The following is a 16,708-nucleotide window of genomic DNA, read 5'->3' as shown; positions in this document are numbered from 1 at the left end:
AGTCAGGGAAAACTTGCCACTAAAGCACCCTTAGCCTTCAGTTTACCTGTTGTCAGAAGGTGAAAGGGCTCTAGTGGTTCTTTTTGTTTGAGGTGTTTGCTTCATTCAAGGGTATTCTCCACTTTGTAGGTGTCCAGACCTTGTTTTATTCCCGACTTTAATCATAGGTTGGCTGCTGCTGCGGCCTGGCTTCCATCACATACAATCATATCCTGAATTTTAGCCATACATTTAATTCCTAGCTTTGCTAAACACATCATAGTGCAAATCTTTTCAAGCATCCACTTATTTGAAAGTTCCATTTTTGTGGTGCTAGGCTGGGGATGCTCATTTGTGGGACTCTAATTTACCCAAAATCAACTGGTGAAGGCAGAGATCTTGTGCAAGGACATGCAGTGAGACATGTGACATGAGAGGCTGAGTTGTTTTCGCTGGCTTCAGTTCCCGAGCTGCTTGAGCTGCTGCCCTCTGCAGAGCATGCTGCAGGAAGCTGGACTCCAGGGACACGGCTGCACGTGACGCAACCCACGTCCGCCTGCACCGGGAAGGAGCCCACAGCCCTGCTCAGGAGCAGATGAAGACAAACCTGTCTTCGTTGCTGCAGCCACCAGGTATTTAATGTCCTGAAGCTCTTCTGTCCGTGGGCTGTTCTGTCCCTGTCCTGCACGCCAGCACCTGGTAGAGCCAAGTGCTGTGAGGCTCTGATCTGCTTCTGTTCCCTACCTGGTACATGGCCATGTTTCTCCATTCTGACTTCTCAACCCTTCTTGTCTCTGCGTGACACTGTAGTGATACTTTGGGGCAAGAACATAGTCTATATGTATAATTTCTAATTAGGTATTTTTTTCAATTTCCTGGGCAAAACAGCAAGTTTTGTTCAGTCTTCGTCTGTTCTTTTTTTCTGTAACTCAAGTGGCAAAGAGTTTGGAATGGTAAATCATGAGGGAGGTGGGAAATTTGCTGCAAGTGAAATCTGTGGCTCTGGTGCCTCATGGCTTCTCTGTGCTCTGATAGGAATTTAGAAAAACAGAAGGTACTGACAGCAAATACGTCACCTGGTTGCTGTTCTGTTTTTGGGATAGAGCTGGAGAAAGAAAGAGGGCAAAGAGGAAGCTCATAGCTGAGCTTATGGGCTTGGATTGCCTGTCTTCCTTCCTCCTAGTGCAGCACGGTGAGAGAGTGAGTGGCAGAGAGTCAGAGTCTGAGTCCTGATGCTGATTTAACTTTTAATGTGACACAGTGCCTAGGCCTGTGAACCAGCTGTGAGTGCTCAGGGGCAGATTCTGGGGAAATGAAGAGTCTCCGTCCTGTATTGTGTGGCATTAGATCTCCTGTTTTAGCCAAGGCATCTTTGAGATGAAGTAATACTATATCTCAGCCAAAATCTATGGGGTGTAGCTATGGCATCTCACCAGTATGTGGGATTTCCCCTCTGTTTCCTTCAACAGCAGCAGGGCCAGGAGCTAGCTCAGCTCTGGAGAGTGAGGCTGAGAGGGCTCAGCTCTGCACCTAAGAAGTTTGTTGCTTCTGTTCCTCCATCCCCCAACCCCTGTTTCTGGGGACATGAGCTGTTAGCAGGAGCTGGGACTCTGTGCCTGCAATATGAAGGCAATGATTGCTTGCTGACGTGCACTATCTGACAGTTGAAAGGACCTCTGCTTGCCTGGCACTCTAAAGCTTTCCAGTGCTGGCTATGCGCTGCAGTGCCAAATGCATCTTGTAGATGCTGTTTGCATATTGCCCGCCCAGAGAAGCAGCCATGTTCTGTCCTGTTTGCAGCCACCTCCCCTGAGGGCAGCAGGCTGTGTGGGTCTGGAGCACCTGTGCAGCACAGGTGTGAAAAGCTGCCCTGCTCCTGCCCCGAGGCACAAAGCTGCCTTCATTCTGCCAGGTAGAGCGGAAAAGCTGGGGTCCGGCTGTGGGACACATCCCTGAGCATCTGTATGATGCAGGTGACGTGTATTAAGAATGCCAGTTTGCTTCTCAACATGAGCAGATTGAGACTTAGGTGGCAAAGTAATGGGAATGCTAAATGATTACTGCTAACCCTTACTAAGATGACAGCAAATCTCCTCTATATTAATGTTCCACTTTTGAGACTAGGTTGAATCTTTCTTTATTAAAGAAGGTGGAAAGCCTAGATGTAACTCTTTAATCCTCAACTGGAAAATACAATTCTGAAATCTATTATCTTAGGAATGCAATAATCAGAGTAATAACCGATATTAAGTCTACTGTGACTATTATTTAAAGTACTTTCCAAATGGAAACAAAAGTTGAGAGGACAGAGTCACGTTCACTTGGACACCTGCTTTCTCTGTGCAGTGGCACACAATAGGAAGAGACTGATGCCTATTTTCTGCCTTGTGTGATTGTTTCAGGATCTACCAAAGGCTGGAGATTATTATGATATTCATAAACACATCCATTTCCTCTTTATTCCTAGAAAAGACTGTTGGAATTACACTCTACAAACGCAGTCCTGAGCATGAGGACCCGTGGTGGTTACCCATGTGGAGTGTCCCACCTCTTTGGAAATCTGTGGCATTAAAGAGAATGTAGTCAACCCCTTCCCCTGGCCTACCTGCACCTGACATCATGTACATGTTGTTTCTCACAGCATAACAGGATTCCTGATTTTCCCTAATGATGTTCTTCCTCCTCCCCATGTTTTTCATCTGTCTTTGCCCATTTGTATAGTGCATCTGCCTGCTCTGTTGTTTTCATCTTCTCCTAATTTAGTACCCTGGTGAATTTCTCACTGTCTGCAAACCGTTAATAAGAGGTTCTGTGGCTCTGCTTGCGAAGGAAAATGCTGTGTTCCCAAGATAGCTTAGAGACTGGTGTTTATCTGTGCACACTGTTTAGGAACCTTAGCTTTGTTCAGGTATTAAACAGGTGGAAAATGATCTCTGGATTGTAACCTGTTTGCCTCTCTAGTTTGAGAATGCAAGGAACACAGAAATTCAGAAGTTGCAGGATGTGAGAGGGCCCGTACAACCTTAGGGAAGGGGCAGTTTGCCGTGTAAGCAGAATGAAAAAAACGGATGAATAAAAGGCTACAAAGCCCGTCAGGTCCCAGCCTGTGGGCCCACGAGGGCAGCCCTCTCCTCCTTCCCACCCCCTTTTCTGTGCAGCCTGCTTCAACCCGCTGCTATGCTTGGTGGCTGAAGAGCTGGCAGAAATGGGTGTGTGCCTGAAATACCCTCATGCTGTGCAAGGCCAAGCTGGCTGCCCGCGTGTAAGGCGAGGGGAATTCTGCTTGCTGCTGCCATTTTTGTGCTGCTCTTGCAAGAAGCCAGGGTTCGTGTAATTGCTTCGATCTAGCCAAAATTCCTGTGGCTTGCGCAGCCCAAAGGAGCGCAGCGTGCTGTGGTGGGTGGTGGCCAGGTCCAGCCCCATCAGGCTGCCCGAGGGCCACAGGGACATGGCGGAGGCAGTTGTTGGGGTGACAAGGGGAGGGTGGGCTGACGCAGACTGAGGGTCTCAGCACAGTGCTGATGGGAGTGTGACTCCTGGTGCATTAGGGCCTGCTATTTTAGGGCAGGCATGACACTGCTACAAGTGCTGTGTGCGTTAGGCAATGCCCAAGGTCTGTCTGTGCCCACTTATTAAAGCCGTGTTGGACCAACAAAGTTGTCCCTTTCGTTTGTGCTCCCAGCTAGAAGCTTTCACTGGATAAAGTAATCACTCTCCTTGCTGTGCTAGGGCTGCCAGAATCGCCCTGTAGCTGCACCTCTGACTGGGTAAGGGCCGCTCTTGGCCTCAGCAGGTTTCTGGAAGCACCCTGCAGGCCGTGTCTCCTGGCACAGATGTCTTGTGCCCTCGAGCCTTCTTGAGCAGCAGTGCAGGAGGGAGCCTGGTGCTGCCAGGACAGTGGATGTTAACTCTTTGTTTTCTAAATTCAGTGTCCATGTGACACCGAGGAAAATAAACCTCTGGCCCCTCTGTACAGCCCCATGTACCTCCTGCTGCTGCTGTTAGTAATGCTGCATGCAGTCCCTCCGTGCAGGCTGGGAATCAGAGAGCAGGTGGCAGCAGGCAGTGTTTGAGTCTGGACAACAGCTGACAGCGCTGCTGGAACTCGCGGTCAGGTAACTCAGAGGTAACCGTCAGCCTCAGTCAGCAGCAGCATTGTAAACTGAAGCAAACAGTGTAGCCCTTGCTTTTTCTAGAGGGGGTGGTGCAAAAGGAAATTGAAGTAAAAATTAATTTTGAAGTGAGTCAAGGCTTTTTGCAAGCTGCTTTCAAATCTCTGATAATAACAGAACCTATTTAAAATAATGGAAAGCTGCCATCTGCTGGTAAAAAAAGTAATGCACATAATGAAGAAGCAGACTTCAGAAATGATAAACAATTCTTTTGTATTTGACGTGCCACAGCAAATACATATGTGATGTGGGAGCTGCATATATTTATTTTACTGTTTTCATCTCCATTTGCATTTTCATATAGAATATGCTAAACAGATGCATATAACATAACTAACTTTAACGACAAGAGCAGAAAACCAAAGACAATAAGAATAAAGAATGAGGACTAATAAAAGCAGATGAGCGATCGGGGTGGTGACAGCCTCCAAATGTGTCCTATTTACATTGCTAATAAAGAATCGCATGTACTTCCTTCTTTGATCCCCCCAGCAGACCCTCCTGTATGACCAGAATTGTAGCACTGGGAAACATTTCCCAGCTTCTTCAGTGTGATCTCTTTGTGTGTGGTTTCTTAGTTAAGCTTGTAAATAGGAAGCAGGGAAGCGGGTCTTTAATTGTTTCTGATTTAAGTAGGTCACCTTCACCAATACCCAGATCTCCCATGTTATAAGCTAGGCTGACTGTTGAATGAATGTAGGAAATACTTATTACACAAATACGAGCAGAGAAAATAATTCAGCAGAGGACCACTCCCACATTATACGGCCACTTACACAACTGGGCTCCATAAATCCCAGGTATGAGTGCACAGCAGGGGAGAGACCATCAGATTTCATGTTTGCATAGTGCCTACCAGGTAGCTGTGCTGGGCGCCCCTGGTCCCCGAGGTGCTGCTGCACTATAAATAGCAGTATTAGCGTGAATTACCTCCTGTGCAAACACCAGGCCGCTTGGCTTTGTCATGCATGCAGTTTTCTTTTACCGTTTTGGTTACTATAAACATAACCCGTTGTTTCAGCAAACCGATTTTGTCATAGGAAATGCTTAAAATGGGCAAACTGAAAAATAGGTCAGCTCTTCCTTTGAAATCAGAGAGCAGTGTGCATTTATAACATTTCCCAGGTTTATTTCCTTGGAGCAGGTTTGGCAGGTATGAGAGGAAGTCAGAGATTTATTTTTGGTGCTATGTACCAGATGTCATACCTGCTTTTCTGAGACAGCGGCTTTTATCTCCAGCAGTACCTGCTTTAGTAGTGATGAAAGAAGTGACTCGAATCCCATTTAGAGCATGTAGTGTGCGCTGTTTGTATGCTGCTGAAGGGAAGGAGAGGCTTCTTTGGGAAGCTCCAGGCAGAGTCTATGCATCATCATAAAGCGAACGTTTGCATCCCTCCTGGCAGCGTTTTTGCCTCTATGAAATGAGGAATTAGTGCACACAAGTCCAGGGCTTGCAATCCTAGCACGGGCTGAAGGTCTACAAGGAAGCCTGGTTTGAAGTGCTGTTGTATTTATGGGAACTCCATTCGTGGCTTGTTTTGTAACATCCAGATTGTTCTTTGGAAAGGACTGGTTTCAGGGGATCTGTGATGCTGCGTGTGCTTCATTCACGCTGATCTTCATTAAATCCAGTGCTGCTCAGCATCATGCCTGATGGGGCCCTGCTTGGTGGCAGAGGGAGGCTTAGAATATAGGGCTCAGGAAAAGCACTGTGACTTTTTTGACTTTCAGTCTGTGGAGGATCTAGCCTCTGGTACGTGATCACAGGGGCCCTGTTTACTGAAATGCTCCAATAGAAACACAACATGATCAAAGGGAAACAGAGCCAGGGGAGCAGCGGTGCCCATGGATACCTGTTAGCAGGCAGGAGCTGAAGCTCACAGCTGCCATCAAAGACCCTACTGTCCTCTGCTCTGCTCTGCCGCGCTTCCATCTCCCTGCTGATGGGATGCTGCCTTCCAGCTGAAGCATGACTGACAGCTGAAATAACAGTCCCAGTTTGTTCCAGGTATGTCAGTGACCTGCATGACCTGTAGGAAAGATAAGGTAAAGGCAATCAAAGCATCACACTCCCATAGCCTCTAAGGACTGTAAAAATGGAAACCTGGGAAACAAGCTAGTACATATGTGAAGGAAAGAAATGAGGGTGGAAGTTCACCCTTCCCTGCTAATATGCTAAATCAGGAGTTCAGTGAGACTGGGCTTTAACCCAGTAATAGATAGGAGGTGAGTAAGAAATGATCAAGAAGATAAGGCTGATATTTACTTTGTTTGATGCTGGAATTGTGTTCCAAAAGTCCCTCAAACCATAGAAGGCTGTGGCTGGCAGGGCTGAAAAGGTGGGTTATAGCAAAAGGGAGTTATTGTCATTACATAAATTGAAGCAGTTCAGGTCTGTTGAACCGTTTAATGCCATATCCCATTTTCTTTTATGAGCTTGCTTTGCTATGAGATTCAGGAGATTGTGCTGACAGCACAATTGGCTGGTTTTGTTCTGTGTTTCTAGAGGATTAAGCTGTGTCATGCCTCTGCCATGTTTGAAGTTTGGCAAAGGGTTTACCATTCTTTTGGCCAATGTTTGATCCTACTTCTTTTCCACACTGCCCCTCATGTACCTCCTCTTGGAATGGAGTGCACGGGCTAAGTAACAGTAAAGCTACCAGTGGTTTACCTAGAAGCAGGAATGCCATTATTAGCTTGGTCCTAGCAAAGTGTAGCTCTCAAGGTGAAATGAGATCCTGATTTTTGTGAGAATTATTATGTAGTGGACTCAGAAGGGATACGTAGCAGTTTACTGCTGTTCAGAAAGCAATAAGACGTCCACTTTACAAGTAAGAAGTATGAAACATGCATTATTTCGGTCGCAGAGAAGGAGGAATGCGAGAGAGATGTGTAATGGTTACACAGTTGTCAGTTGTTGCGAATGTAGTGACATTTGGAGACCTCTGTTATTCATTTGAAATAAACAATGGAATAGGACCCATATGCTACATGCTTGTCAAAGCCAGGCATAGCGATCGGCTAACGCGCTTACCGGCCAGGCAGTGTACATGGGGATATTCTCCTTTCACACTGTCTGCTGACTGGAATTGGGCCCACGAGGAAGCCAGGTGATTAATCTGCAGGGGTTTATTTTTTCTGAACTGTTAATGTCCTCTGTTTCAGAGCAACAGCCCATGGCTCATTAAGCAGGGAGGACTTGAATGCAAGTGTGAAGGGCAGCACTGAAAGATTCTCTACACATCTCATTGGAGCTGAGAGATTAGAAAGATTGTGTTGGAAAAAGTTTGTCCTATGCTGGAGCTGAGCTAGTGCATTCTGAGAAGCAGCAGTACCATTAGAAATACTTACACATTGCAGTCAATAGGAATAAAATGTAAAGCCACAAGGCTCTTGCAGGGTGGTAGCAGACACTTGGTACTGGCCCAGAAGTGCACAGCTGCTGTGTAGCTGACCTGCTGGGAAGAGCACGCTCTTATTAAGTCTGTTGCTCCATTTCTTTGGTGATTACATCTCTCTCTCACTGTGTTCCGTCTGCCTGTACTGCTTGTGTGCTCTGCTGTCAGATGCTGAGAAAGCAAACGGGGTTGCTGAGGCTAACTGCCTCAACAGAAATGCAACAGAGGAAGGATGCTTACTCTGAAAGATGTTGAAATATTAGATTAATCTTGGGATCTGGATGTTATTAGGCCTCATTTTAGTCTGTTGTACCTGTATTGAAGACTAGTTTGTCTGCAAGTGGAATATTTGAAAACATGTTGATTTAGGAAAAATAGTCTTCAGGCAATGTGATATTATGTAAGCATTATTTTATTAGCCCCGGTAACCTGGAGAAAAAGGGAAGCATCTCAAGGCAGCTTTTACAGATAGGGAAAATCAAGGCTTTGATGTAGAGATTCAGGCCTATGTAGCCTTGTGTCTGCTGGTGCTTGGCCCTGCTCGCTTTCACGTGAGTCTCAATTCCCAGTCACAGAGTAGCCATGTCCTGTGCAGCTCTTGGCAACGCTGATTTCATCCTGTGAGGGAGTCTGTGTCGAGAGGGCAGCCGTGAAGATAGGCTGTTGTAGGAGAAGGTGAGGATGATGAACTAAGGGCTGTCTTGCATCAGGCCGAGAGGCTCTCTTAAGTGTAATTGTAGTGTTAATTTTCCCATGATCAGAACTTCCACTGGTCTGCAGAGATAAAGTGGCAGCGAGGATGTGTGTGGGAAGGGAAAGTAAGCAGGCTGCAAGGCTTTCTGGGCTTCGCTCTCAGCTGAACCTCTTCTGGCTTCTTTATTTTTCTCTCCCGTTATTCTTTAAAGTTCTATAAGCAATTAGAGGAAACTTAGCAGTAATACTGCCTGTGGAGACCAGGAAAGCAAGAATACATTCTACATCATCACTTCCCTTTGTTTGTCTTTTTTATCTTTGATCAGCTGCAGATGAAATACCCAGCTAACTGCTCACACACTCAGGGCTGCCACTCACGCTGATGGAGCTCCCTGGCACAGGACGATGCTCTGCAGCAGTCTGGCAGTCTCCATTTCTTATTCCAGTGCTCTGACAGGTCACTCAGGGAGACTAAGAACCTCTATTCTGGAGTGGAAGAGGAAGTGCAATTTCAATTTTGTTTTGATTTGAAATTTTCCATCTACCTATCAAGACCAAATCCTTGAACTATTTACTTAGAATAACTGAAATACCCCTATCTGAAATAGTGGATATGCAAGATTTAGCCATTAAAGAGTTGGGGTAAAATTAAAATCCCTTTCAATAATAACTGAAGTCGGAGAAAATCTTTCAAGAAAATTAAACACTTGATCAAAAAGAGAGAGGGGTTATTGTTGAGAGCATAAAGATTAAACAGGAGAGTTGTCTCAGAGAATAACCATCAATGATAAGTAGCAGGCAGTTAATAATATCCCCTCAGGGATCTTCTTTTACTCATGTAGGTTTTTGGACAAATACAATATTACATTTTTTATAGCTAAAGCACAAGAGAGCTTTGTGCCATTTCAGGGTAGCAATAAAGCTTCAGTGGAATAAGGACAACTGGAGAGGTGGGCAAGGGGGTAACCCAGGCGCTGAAGCAGTGGGGAAGCAGTGATCTGCCTCTCAACCCCCAGCCTCTGAGACCCATTCTCAGTCCTCCCTTCCATGCCCCTTTTTCATATGGGCGGTGCTGTATCAATGCTGAGATGTCATATGGCATTGCCCCTTGTTACACAGCAGCTGAAAATGAATGGCAGACCAAGTCGACTAAGGGTGTGATTCCATGCTGTAGTTAACAACTTGTTTAGAGCTCGAACATGCAAATGGTTGGAGTGGTAGAATTAAAGGGATGGGAATCCGCAACCAGGGGAAGGCATGCAGGGTAGAAGGGCTGGGGGCAGGAGGTTTGGAGGACTCCTCAAGCCAGCTCTGCAGCTGGAGAAACTGTAACATGAAGCAGCTCCCTTGATCTCTAATTTACTTCTCTTGCTCTCTTCCTATGTAATTACAATAATAAATCTTGTTGTTCCTTAACCATCTTGTGCCCATTGCAAACATTTAAGAATTAATGCAGTTTTTGCATGTGATGCACATGTTCTGCATGTCCCCTTGTGTCCCTTCACTTATTCATTTATCGTGTACACACAAAATTCCCATAAAATATTAATCTGAAATACAAATCTCTCTTTGCACTCTGGGAACATTTGCATATAGTAATGTTAACGAGATTATTAATTCTGCATGCACAGTCTGTGGGCTGCACACAGGGCCAAATTTCTCTCAGCGTCTGTACTGAAATCAGTGTCAATTCCAGAAATATTATTTTAATATTAAAAAGTTAGTGGGAAAGGAGAGTTTTCTAGAACTGGGACATTTCCTTCAAACTCAAAGAAGAGAATTTGATTCTTGGCTTCTGGTTTTTCCTTCCAAGTATTTCTTTGTGGAAGGCATTGTATACTGCTTGTATTTCTGTCTGATGACTCCTTATAGATTAGTACAGCCTGGAGACAAAGGGAGATTTTTTTAACAGTGCTGTAATCCATGAGGAATCTGAACATTTCTTTTGCTATTCCTCCTTTTTGGGACCATCGGGAGTAGCTACCCTTCTGCAAGGCTGCTAGGGGCCAGGCTGCCTCTGCACCTCTCTGCTCATCCCTGCCTTCTGCCAGGTGGGGTCTCTGGAGCAGGGATTTGGCTCTTTAGGACAGAAAGTCATACCGGTCCTGTCAGAAAGGTCTGTTCTGTGGGCTGCACACAAATCCCACCATTCAGAGCTATCAGGGCACATTGCACCCCTTTCCCAGCTTCACTTCTGCAAGCTAGCTATTTCTCCTCTTTGGTGGACTGGGAATGGCCATGTTTACCCACAGTGAAACCTGAGTCACTGCAGCTTTTCCAAAGGCTTCTACTGGGAAAGTCCCAGAGTGCTCCCTGCTGCAGGGGACAGTGGGGTAAGGCCTGTACAGTGTGGGGCCCTGTGGCCGGGCACTATGGGGCTTGTGTTGGGCACTGCAACCCAGGAGCTGGGCCTTCTGGCAGGGAGCGCACAGAGGTACCCAGCTTGCTGCTTTGGGGTGACACAACATGCTGCATGTGCTGCTGTACAATCAGAGCCCTTCTGGTTTCCAGAAACAATGTATTTTCATTTTGATTCAATTTCTCTGATGGAATTCAAACGTAGATGTCTGCAATAGGACAAGTCAGTGCTTTAGTATCCACAGGAACAACACCTCCACCCTCAGCAATGAGTGCTAACTACGAAGCACTCATTTGGCTGTATAGTTTTTTAAAGTGTTATCAATGAGGCATGTGAGAATATTTCCCCAGCTGGAGCTGAGCACTTCCATGTGCTCACTGAATTGGGGACTACGTCATTAATGCGATGCTTAAGGACTGACTGGAGATCCAGAAGAAATGGTCCTGACTTAAGCAAGCCATCACATTTCTCTTAATCATTACTACTCCATCATCTTTCTTTTTTCTTTTGCTTCCTTCTTATTCATGCTTAAATGAGAAACATCTGTTTCCATTTTTCACATTGTTCTGTTATGTGAGTAACAATATTAAACATGTTTTTTTCTGCACTTTGAGAGAATAAATTAATGCTAAGTTTTGTGCTTTTAGAACACTAAAGCAAAACATCTGTTTCAGCTGCAGGTCATTATGATGAAAAATCCTACTCTGTGTGTAGTGCAAAACTGCCAAAAAATGTATCAACCTAAGCACATTTCCTCACCTGTCCTTTTACTATAGCAATTGAAGATGGCCAGAGGACAGTAACACTTGTCTTTGGGGATGGAGCAGTTGCACGTGCTCGCTGCTGTGACCCACGGCAATCCTCGAGATGATGGATCCTGCTCTGATGTGGTGGTGCCCCGAGGTTGCCCCATAGCATCGGGCTGAGTGTCTCCATGAGACTGTTTCAGCCAGGCTGGTGCTGTGCAGGGCTGCCTGATACCCTGTGAGCAATACCCTTCAGTTGAAAACAGCCCCCTCAAGTCATCTGAGGTTTGAAGGTTGTTCGTGGGGCATGTGGCTTGAAGAAAGTTCAATAGGCAAATCTACTGCAGATGTCTTGTTGTGGCAGAGCCCAAAAGTAGATGTCTGTGTTCCTTTGTTGATAATGATCTCCTTTGTGAAGCACTTTGAGGTCTACAGATGAAAAGGCAACAAGTACCTTAGAGCTTGGCTATTAATAAATAAAACAATGACTATTAGAAAAAACCAGTGCAGTCACTGAATTATGTAGGGAGAGCCTGGCTTTTGGGGCAGGTCCTGGCAGGTAAGTAATCACGTACTCCTACAGGAGCCTGGGTCCACCCTCGTTTCCCTCTGTCTTTAATTACAAGGTTCAGATCCTTCCTAAGTATAAAGGAGGTGCTCAGCATCTGGCAGGAATGATCTTCAATGCTGCACAGGGATTTTCCAGCATTTTAAAAGGAATTATTTTTTTTTGTTCTTGCAATCTCCTAAAGCAGCCCTGTGCTCACACCTCCATGGTGCAAACGGAGGTGATGGCTTGGGGTCTCTAGCAGTCCTGTGTGCTTTTTGTAAAGTGTTCTGGCTCCTGTTTCATTTAAACACGGAGTTTTTGAGACAAGAGCCTGTGTGTACCATGCTGCACTGGGTCTGTTCACCTGCAGCCTTCCCCACCCCCAGCGTACGAGCGTGATTTCCTTTCTGCACTGCTCTGTCACCGCTTGGCAACTTTCCCAAGACAATCCATACCAGAAAGGAGAATATGAGTGCAGAGACGGGAGCAATGCTGATGGAACAGCTTCATTTAAATACCATGAAATGTTGAGATATGAGACATAACTGAAAGCAAATCACAGCCCCTAATCTCTACCATCAGTTCTTTGGTTTGCCTTCACTACCAGCAGCACCTAATAGCCCCTAACTGTCCTCCATCTTGTTCAAGAAACTGCCTGTGGCAGAATGCACAAGCAGCTTGGCAAGCAGTTTGAGAGGCAGCCATTCTATTTATTTATTTATTTTCTCCTAATTCCTCGTGATTCTCATAAGCATTTCCCCACTGATGTGCCTGTGGCATCATTAGGTGTTTAATGAGAGTGACGCCTGATTGTTACTGTTTTTATAGCTCATTTTGCATTGACAGCTCTTTGGTTTTGGCAGCTTATGACAGGTGTGCGGACTTCTGGCTACACCCAGCTTTAGGATTTGTAGAACTCTTTACCATTGAGGTATTGTCATAAAATCTGCCATAATGGATTGTCAACATGGATTATTTTTGAGTGCGATGTGTGTCCAACAGCACAGAAGTTTAATAGCCAAATAATTATTTGAGCGTGTTTCTTTTTTAGTTTAACTGAAACATTGGCGGTCCACTAACAGCCACGATCAGGCAGAAGTTAAGTGCAGTTCTGCTCTGGACAATCCTGTTGGGCATCGTTTAGCTGCTCTGAGACCAATTTCACTCCACGGGTTGTGGGTCACTGTCTCATTTCTCTTCTTCCTTGCATCCAGAATCTTGACTGTTATCTGTTGTGCTCAGAGAGAAAATGCCAGCATTGTATCTGCAGGACACAAGGCTGCTACAATTGTAAGCCTCGGACAGATGCGTGCAGTGTCATTTTACTGCCTGAGTTTAGTCTGCACGATGGCTGTGCTTCATTCCTTTCTTTACTGATTAAATTAAATGGATATAATTTTTGTGTGTAGCCAATAGCATAATTCATGGGAGTACACTGTCTTCATCTACAGTGTTCCGTGGAAGATCAGCACTGTGCAGTGCCTTTATTTAACAGCTGTCTATGCAAGGAAAATACTGGTATTTTTTACAGAGTAACTCATATCTATGGAGCTGTCATTTTTGTATTATTATCCAAGCGATTTTATCTGGGTTAGGATGCCAGTGCTTCCTTGCAAAGCGTGCACCCTGTGTGACACAGAAAGGGAGCGAGCAGCACCTCGCTGCAGCCCCACGCCTCCTGCTGACCCACAGCAGTGCTGCCCAGCCCAGCCTGAGGCTGCCCACAGTGCAGGCCTGCAGCTCTGTGCCGCTGCTCCCAGCGCTGCACAGCCCCAGGAGCGAGCAATGCTGTCTGCTTGTCCTTGTATACACAGCTACTGTTTCAAATGTTCTTATCCTGGCTTCCAACATCTCTACTTTTATGTCCTTGTTTACATTTAATAGCAGTTACGGTGGTTAACTGGCTTTATTTTGGAAACCTTGACATTTCTCTTGCCAGTACTGAAGCTGTGAAGATCTGAAACAAAGACGTGCCTTTTTACTCTGTTCCTTCTGATAGGTTTTGTCATTTGGCAACTGTTGTTCTGTTAGACTTAGCAGAATTTGGACAGGATTCTGATCTCCTACAAAGTGACATGCATTTATTAGAATGCAGGAGCAGGTTTGGGGCCTTTTTTCTGATACACCATGCTGGGTGCCGTGCATGAGAAATTAGAGTCTGTCTGTTGTTATGTGACCCAGCAGCTGCGGGAACTTCTAGGGCTTCTAAATAGTGAAATGAGAATCAAAATAGTATTCCCTTAAGGGAGAAAAGAAAGGGATCCAGGCTACCCTTCTGCAGATCTCCTGGGCTCCAGAAGAGGATTAACCTTGGGCCAAGCCAGCCCTCATACACCTGTAGTTCCACTGAGGTAAAACAAAAAAAGTGAGGAGAAATTTGGAATTATTTCTGCAGGCTCTTTCAAGATGTTCTTACTTTCATAGTTTCTCCTGAAACCCATCCAAGTGCTTAAAAAAAAAAAAAGAAGAAGAAGAAGAAGAAGAAAGAAACAATTGTAATTTCTAAACTAAATGAAACACGGGACTTGGGATTTGCTCACTCACTGTGTTGAGGGTGTACTTTTGACACTTGTGTGAAAGAAAGAGAATCCCATGGTTTGGATGGCACTGCAGTTGACATTGAAGCGTACTTCATTTTGTGTTTGGTTGTTTTTCCTTTTTGGTGCACAGGTAATTGCTGACAATTGCTGACATTGCCAAATAAGCAGTGGGGAACTCCCCAAGCCATTTAATTTTCCTGCTCCTGCCGGGAAATGGGATTTATTCCATCAGCCACCCTGCAAGCGCAGTGTCCTCACCCGACTCAGAGCAGGAGGACTGCCAAGTGCTGGGGGGGCCAGCGAGCCCTGTCCTCCTGCCCAGCAGAACTGCTCCTTTGCTACCCTTAGGGTTTTATTACCTGGCCACTGTCTGCCCTCTGGGCTCCCTGGGAGAGTCCCAGCTGGGACACTGATCCTCAGAAACCTACTCTGTTGCCCCTAATGCCCATGTATGTTTGGATCGCCTTCACTGCTCAGTGCCTGTCCTCAGGGCACCCCTGTACCTGTCCAAGAGAACCATATGGCCTGGCGCTGGGCTTTAGCTCTGCCTGTACACGTGCCCTACCTGCCCAGCCCTGCCCAGCACCATCTGGCCATGTGGTGACAAGTTGTCTGTGCCTCCAGCCCAGTTCCTCCATGTGGCCCCATGCTGCCATCTTCAAGCTCTCTGGTCACTTCACAGGCTCCTCTGTGTTTGGGAGGCTGCAGCTCCAAGCTGAGGTCTTCTTGATTCTGTTAACCCGAAGAAGCAGCAGCACTCCTTCCCAGCACTAGAATCTGTTTCTAAAAGGTAGGGCCTGAGTGTGCCATCCCAAATGGCCTGAGAGACCTGAGAGATGTGCTGGCTGTCCTAGGGAAGGTGAGGCATAGATGGGGACATGGCCTCAATCTGTACTTTGTGCTGCTGTTTTTATTCCTCCTCAGCAACAGAGTCAGTATGCTCACGTGGCATGTCCTCAAACATATCACATGCCACCTGCATACAAAAACCAAACTAGCAGGCAAGCCAAGTGTGTCCAGTGAGCATTTGAGAAGGAAACCTGGCTCCCCCAGCCAGTCAGCATTTCCTCATCTGAAGCTGCCTGGAAGTTCGTGCCTCTTCTCTTCCCCTTCCCCACACCTGTGTTTGCCTTTGGCATCAGTGTTGGGCTGAGGAGAAGAGCTGGGAGATACACAGTGTTTCTGCAGCTGCTTGCTGTGAAGCAACCCTGCTGCTGTCCCAGCAGGCTTCCTCAGCCCAGGAGTTCAATTGGGTCAGCTCCTGCTGGCCAGGGTCTAGCAATGAAATGAGCGCTCATTGAGTCCTTATTTCTTTATAAAGGATGGAATAAAGAGTACTGATGAAAGTGATTGTATAAAATTCATGCTTAGTGAGTACTCTTTGTCTTAAATTAATCCTAATAAGACAGTTTTTCCCAGCATGTGCAATTTTAACAGTCACTGTGAGAAGCTGTTCTCCCTAATACACTATCACAAATGTGATGGCACCATCCTCCTTTGTGTAATTGGTAAAATGTTACAAAAACGTGGTTATTGCTTCCCCATAAATGGCATACTTTTAGAAGTATTCAGTCTTACACTGATTTGGCTCAGTTGCTTGCTGATTAAGATGCCTTCATGAAATTTTAAACCACTGTTACCTCACTGGCTCTTATAGAAGTTCAAAATCAGGATTTTCTTTTGAGCAGAGTAAATAAAAACATTTCTCCTGTTTTAAAGCAGAATGTGAACATTGTAACTCAAAGCTGAAGGTATGTTTGAGTGACCATTCATACGGAACTTCTTATGGAAGAATTTTAATATGCTTGGAATGGGATTTGAGAGAGACATAGATATAATGATAGATTGCAGAGATTGTGTACATACACAGCTGCATTTGTTGGAATTCCCAAAGTGGAACTACTCTGCTAACAGTTCCACTCTCACAGATAGCCCATTTTTACTCTGTCAGTTGCCTGTATGGTCTAACTAAAAATACCCTTTCCAATGCCTCACCTGAGCCCATTTCCACACACTGACCTATGAACGCATTGTTGGGAACCAGAGCCAAGAGATGTGAAACTGGGACATGCTGTAAAAGGAGCGTAACTGTTCCTCTGCATTTCTTCATTCTTTCTTTTGCTGAGAAACTTCTGCTCAGTTTGCATTCCAAAATACTGAAATAACTATTTTACAATTACTTTAAATACGTAGATTTCTATTACTAGGAAAATTAGTGCTGGAATTCTCCTTCTTTAAGCCTTGTTGAAAGCTCATTAAAGTCTTTGCACT

General features: G+C 45.5%; 1 protein-coding gene across 1 annotated transcript in view; it reads left to right on the top strand.

Moving 5' to 3' along the window:
• Positions 1 to 498: 498 nt before the first annotated feature.
• Positions 499 to 16,708, top strand: part of ZNF644 (zinc finger protein 644) — a 74,066-nt gene continuing 57,856 nt past the window's right edge. Inside the window, exon 1 of the mRNA XM_048944618.1 lies at positions 499 to 611. The gene's annotated coding sequence lies outside the window, so the exon portion shown is untranslated. The remainder of the gene's footprint in view (positions 612 to 16,708) is intronic.

Source organism: Lagopus muta, chromosome 5 (genome assembly GCF_023343835.1).
Source record: "Lagopus muta isolate bLagMut1 chromosome 5, bLagMut1 primary, whole genome shotgun sequence".
Lineage (NCBI taxonomy): Eukaryota > Metazoa > Chordata > Aves > Galliformes > Phasianidae > Lagopus > Lagopus muta.
This window is presented reverse-complemented; position numbering and strand designations above follow the sequence as displayed.